This window comes from Wolffia australiana, chromosome 17 (genome assembly GCF_029677425.1).
Source record: "Wolffia australiana isolate 7733 chromosome 17, ASM2967742v1".
Classification (NCBI taxonomy): domain Eukaryota; kingdom Viridiplantae; phylum Streptophyta; class Magnoliopsida; order Alismatales; family Araceae; genus Wolffia; species Wolffia australiana.
The window spans coordinates 10,258,786-10,264,785 of record NC_135851.1 but is presented as its reverse complement, the minus strand read 5'-3'; positions in this window follow the sequence as shown (position 1 = coordinate 10,264,785).

The following is a 6,000-nucleotide window of genomic DNA, read 5'->3' as shown; positions in this document are numbered from 1 at the left end:
TGAACGTCGCATTTCATATATTTTTTTTCAGCTTAATTTGAGCACACACACTATCTACTCGTTAATTATATACAAAATAAAATGAATTGTTTAAATTAATATACAAACCATAATAATAATCGTGAGACTTCTTTATGGAAAGAGAATAAGCGTAGTTGACGAATAACAAAAAAAAGGGGCTGGTGCTTTAAGAAACTACTAGGAACCCCAAAAACTGAGTCAGGAACCGACCGCCATAAAACAACCCTCGAGGTCAAAAACCTGAGGCACCTTAATTTTTCCGGTATATAAGCTGAGATTCGAAAGCAACATCATAAATGTATCTTAGCACAAATTATACATATCAGAGTTTATAATGTTTTAGACAGTATCAAATGATCTTTCTCTTGTTTTGTTTGACGAAGAGTTTGTGCCTGGGAAAAACAAGTCATATAACTAAGGCTAACATTCCGTGGAAAAGACGGTGCTTAAAACTTTCCTCACAAACTATTGTGGTGCGGAGAATGTGTGTATCGTTTGGAAACAGGGTACCTGAACATAGTACTGATTCCTAAATCACCAAGGCAAAAATTTTAGTTTAAGAAAAAACAGATATTTGGTATTAGTCACCGTGGGGTCTTATTTACGGCAACGCACAAAAGAAAAGGAGTAACCCTTTTGGATTTCTGGTCGCTACTAAAAGCTCTCGACCTTGCAACGGGCGATCAAGAGAGAAAGGAGAAGAGAGAAGAAAAGGAGAAGAGAGGGAGAGAGAGGAGACACACGCTTGGAGAAATTTAGATCGTTGTTAACTCATAAGGTTGATAACAATTGGTTGAATATTTATACTGTAATACGCTATATTTAGTAGTTGCCGTTTATATATCCGTTGTAGGTTGTTACAACGGATGTATGAGTTTAAACCGAGATCTAATCTCGACCGTTATAATAGGGGTGGTACACCAATCTTAGCCGTCCGCTGTACCAATCTATAACGTTCTTCTTGAAATTGATCTGGACCGTTATAACCTCCTACGTTATAATCCTGACCGTCTATTGTTTCCTAGCTATCTTTGAACCTATATGAAATCCTATCATCTAAGTCTCTAGCGAGTATAGTATGTATCATATTCTTACGATCTAATCTTCATTAGCATCCTAACATTTGCCGTCGGCGCTCCTCCGGCGTTCGTTGTCATTGCGAGTCTCCAACTCCTCATTACCCCCCGTCAAGCTCAGCGGGCGATCCCGGACGTTGAGCTTGAGTCTCAATAAATGAAACCGTGGCCGAGGCAGAGGCTTGGTCAAAGCGTCAGCTAGCTGATCTTCACCGGCGATGAACTGCACATTTAAATTCTTGGAAGCTACGTGCTCACGAACAAAATGAAAATCTATTTCGATGTGTTTAGTCCTACCATGAAAAATCGGGTTAGATGCAAGATAATATTGTCACACCACAAAACGGGAGCTTGTGCTTGAAAAATGTTCAGTTCCTTGAGTAGAGACTGAACCCACAGAATTTCAACTGCACAGTTGGCTAACGACTTGTATTCAGCTTCGGTACTGGATCTTGCAACTGTAGGTTGTTTCTTGGACTCTAGGAAATTAGATTTTTGCCTCGATAAATAAAAAACGCACTTGTTGATCGACGATCAGGTTTATCCCCTGCCCAGTCCGCGTCACTAAACGCATGGAGGTTGGTGGTTGACTTGTTGTAAATGAAAAGTCCTTGCATAATTGTGCCTTTTAAGTACCTAAGCAAGTGTTTTAGAAATGTCCAGTCACCTGATGTAGGTGAGTGCATTTTCTGGCAAGCACGATTAACTGCAAAGGCGATGTCTAGGCGGGTTAAGGTGAGGTATTGGAGGGCCCCTACGGTCTGTCTATATAGAGTATCGTCAACAGGCAAGTCATTTGTGTCTGAACTCACGGTTGTCAGGTAAGGCGTCGAGGCGGGCTTGCAATGGGTCATTTGAGTTTTCTCGAGTAGAGATACCGTGTAGCTCGACTGGGTAAGGAAGAAGCCATCTGGATGTTCAACAAATTCTATTTCTAGGAAGTAACGTACAGGACCAAGATCTTTGATCGCAAATTCAGAGTGTAAAGATTTAACAAGACGAGATATTTTGTTTTGGTTCGGACCCATAATTAGTATATCATCGACGTAGATCAGGATAAAGAGAGGATCAGGAGTAAGTTGATAGAATAGGGACGTATCGGTCTTAGATCCACTGAATCCTAAGGAGTAGAGCTTGGATGATAATTTGGTAAACCAGGCACGAGGCGACTGTTTTAGGCCGTAGAGAGATTTTCTTAAAAGACACACATGATCAGGAAATAGCTTTTGCTTAAAACCAGGGGGCTGTTCCATGAAGATCTTTTCCTGCAGATCTCCATGGAGGAATGCGTTTGAAACATCAAGTTGATGCACAAACCATTTATTGCTAACTGCTAAAGCAAGCATTAATCTGATTGTGGTATGTTTAATTACGGGACTGAACGTCTCATTGAAATCGAATCCTTCTTGCTGATTAAAGCCTTTAGCAACCAAACGGGCTTTATATTTATCAATGTTGCCATTGGGTGTATATTTCAACTTATACACCCATTTGCAACCAATAACATGTAGGTTGGGATTGCGTGGAACAAGATCCCATGTCTTGTTCTCAGCAAGAGCTGTATATTCTCTGGCCATTGCTTGCATCCAATTAGGATTTTTGGAAGCAATAGCAAAAGAGCTGGGTTCAGAGATAGCAGTTTTAGAGACAGTTAGACAGAGGGGAAGTGGATATCGAACGAGCAGAGATTCCTTTGAATGTTTGGGACTAAGAGAGGTTTCAGTCTGATCTAGTGTGTAGACATCAGGTAAAGATTTGATTTTAAGCTTAATCGTCGGATCAGGGGTCTGATCAAATGTGGAAGCGATGTTGGGAAATTTTGAAATCAGAACATCAGGGAAGTAGGAAGACTTATCTACAAAGGAGGACGTCAATGTGGGAGATTCTGGAGTTACATGCGGAGATGTGGGTGCTAATTCTGGTAAAACCTCTTGAGCAGTTGACTCTAAAGGGTGATCTCTATGTGGGATAGGAACTGCTGGAAGGTTGACGTTGGATGGAAGTGCAGCAGGTTGATTGGTTGTTGTAGGAGACTTCCCCAGAATCCCTTGTGACGAATGCTGCTGAAAAGGAAATGAAGTTTCATAGAAGACAACATGACGAGACATATATACTTTACCTGTTTGGAGGGAGAAGCACCTATATCCCATGTGCATTGAGCTATAACCGACAAACACACAGGTTTCAGAACGATCTTCAAGTTTGTTGCTAGTGTAAGGCCTCAGGTATGGATAAAATAGGCAACCAAATGTTCCTAGAAAATTAAGGTCAGGTTTGTTTTTGAATAAAACTTCGTAAGGGGATTTGTTCTGTAAGACTGGAGTGATCATCCGATTAATGAGAAAGACGGATGTAGCAACTGCTTCATCCGAGAGGTAGGTGGGCATGTGTGCTTGTTTAAGAAGAGCTAATGAGGTTTCTATGGTATGACGGTGTTTTCTCTCAGCCGTGCCATTCTGCTCAGGGGTATATGGACAAGAGATTCTGTGAGTTATTCCTTTTTGCTTCAAGAGTGAGCTCAAGGCTTGGAACTCTCCACCCCAGTCAGATTGAAAATACTTAATTTTGCAGTTGAATTGATTCTCTACCTTAGTCGAGAATTTTGAGAAAATGGAAAACACATCGCTTTTCCTTTTAAGAGGATAAAGCCATGTGTATTTGCTGAAATCGTCAATAAAAACAACATAATATGAATAACCAGATTTAGACAAAACTGGGGAGGGTCCCCATAAATCTGAGTGTATTAACTCCAATACATGGGAAGATGTGTGATAGGTAGGTTTGAATGGTAACTTGTGGGCTTTCGCTAAGTTGCAGGATTCACAAGTAATGTTTTTGTTCAAATGTGAGGTAGGTAATCCAAATTTGTTTAATGTTGATACTAAAGTACGAAAATGAGGGTGTCCTAATCTAGCATGCCAGGTATCTGCAGACGTCTTCTCCCCAAGGAAAGCAGCCTTTGGTGATGATTGAGAGTCGAGATAGTAAAGACCATCCCTAACTCTCCCTTGGAGGAGCACCTGTCGGGTTGTTTTGTCCTTCACAAGACAATAAAAGTCATGAAACTCAATGAAAATGTTGTTATCTCTGGTAAACTTATGTACCGAAAGTAAATTCTTTGTAATTTCTGGAACGTGTAAAATATCCTTTAAATAAAGAGTACAATTCGAGGTAGAAATTTTGGAGGAACCAACTGATAAAATTTTCATACCTGTCCCATTACCTATGTGTAGTTGATCGTTCTGTTGATAAGGAGCAGGTTGAATTAGAGTGTTTTCACTTGTTGCAACATGATGAGTTGCGCCGTAGTCAGGATACCACCCCTGATTTTCTGTTGTCGACAGATATGCTTGTCTCTGAGCTGGTTGTGACGCAACACTTTGTAAATCAGGGCATTCCCTGGCTCGATGGGCAAAATTCCCACAGATTTGACACCTCGGGTTGTATTTCTGATTCCTTCCTCTGCTTCGTCCCCGATTCTGAAAGTTGTTTCTATAGTAATTGTTGTTTCTGGATTGATAGTCTTGGCTGCCTTTCTGAGTCGACCCTTGCTGGTTTCGTTGCGTCTGTAGATTATTGGCCGCCGGAGGAAAGGAGGATTTTTCCTCTTCTTGTTCAAAGCTTAGAAAGGCCTCATGTGCCTTCAGATTGGTGATGATCTCCTCCAAATTTCAGGTGGTCCAGGTAATATTAACACTGACAACAAACTACTTATAGGCTGATCCGAGTCCTCTCAGGAACGTGTAGATGGCAGAGGCCTCCGGAACCGGATGTCCCATTTGCTCAAGGGAATCTGTGACAATTTTAAAATGTTGAATGTATTCTTCAACTGAACATGTACCTTTTTTTATGTTGTGTAGCTGTCTTTGTAGATCCATCATTCTGATCTGGTTCCAGCCCACAAAAGTTGTCTCTAAGTTTTCCCAGGCTTCTCGGGTAGATCTTGATTTGTTGATCTGCGGTAACACTGTCTCAGAGATTGTTTGACGGAGGAATCTCAGCACTTGTTGATCGAACCTCCACCGCTTCTTGAACTCAGGATTCTCCAACACGTTTCCATTCTCATCTGCAATTGAAATAGGTGGCGAATTGCCTTCAACGAACCTCATTAGGTCATACCCGTGTAAGACCGGGATGATAGACCCCTTCCACATCTCGTAATTGTCGCTCCTCAATCGCGGATGCATCAAGATTCCAGGTGGGATGGCGACCGGGACTTGTCCTGTAGTCGTAGCTACCGTAGACGTGACGGCAGACGAATTCTCCATAGCAATTTTGCCTTCAGAGCCTGGCTCTGATACCATAAAAGCTCTCGACCTTGCAGTGGGCAATCAAGAGAGAAAGGAGAAGAGAGAAGAAAAGGAGAAGAGAGGGAGAGAGAGGAGACACACGCTTGGAGAAATTTAGATTGTTGTTAACTCATAAGGTTGATAACAATTGGTTGAATATTTATACTGTATAATACGCTATATGTAGTAGTTGCCGTTTATATATCCGTTGTAGGTTGTTACAACGGATATATGAATTTAAACCGAGATCTAATCTCGACCGTTATAATAGGGGTGGTACACCGATCTTAGCCGTCCGCTGTACCAATCTATAACGTTCTTCTTGAAATTGATCTGGACCGTTATAACCTCCTACGTTATAATCCTGACCGTCTATGTTTTTCCTAGCTATCTTTGAACCTATATTAAATCCTATCATCTAAGTCTCTAGCGAGTATAGTATGTATCGTATTCTTACTATCTAATCTTCATTAGCATCCTAACATTTGCCATCGGCGCTCCTCCGGCGTTCGTTGTCATTGCGAGTCTCCGACTCATTAGCTGCAAGGTTTAGTATGTTTGTTTTTGAACGGGTCATATCCAGATTTCATCGTTATCATTTGTTGCTGTTGAAT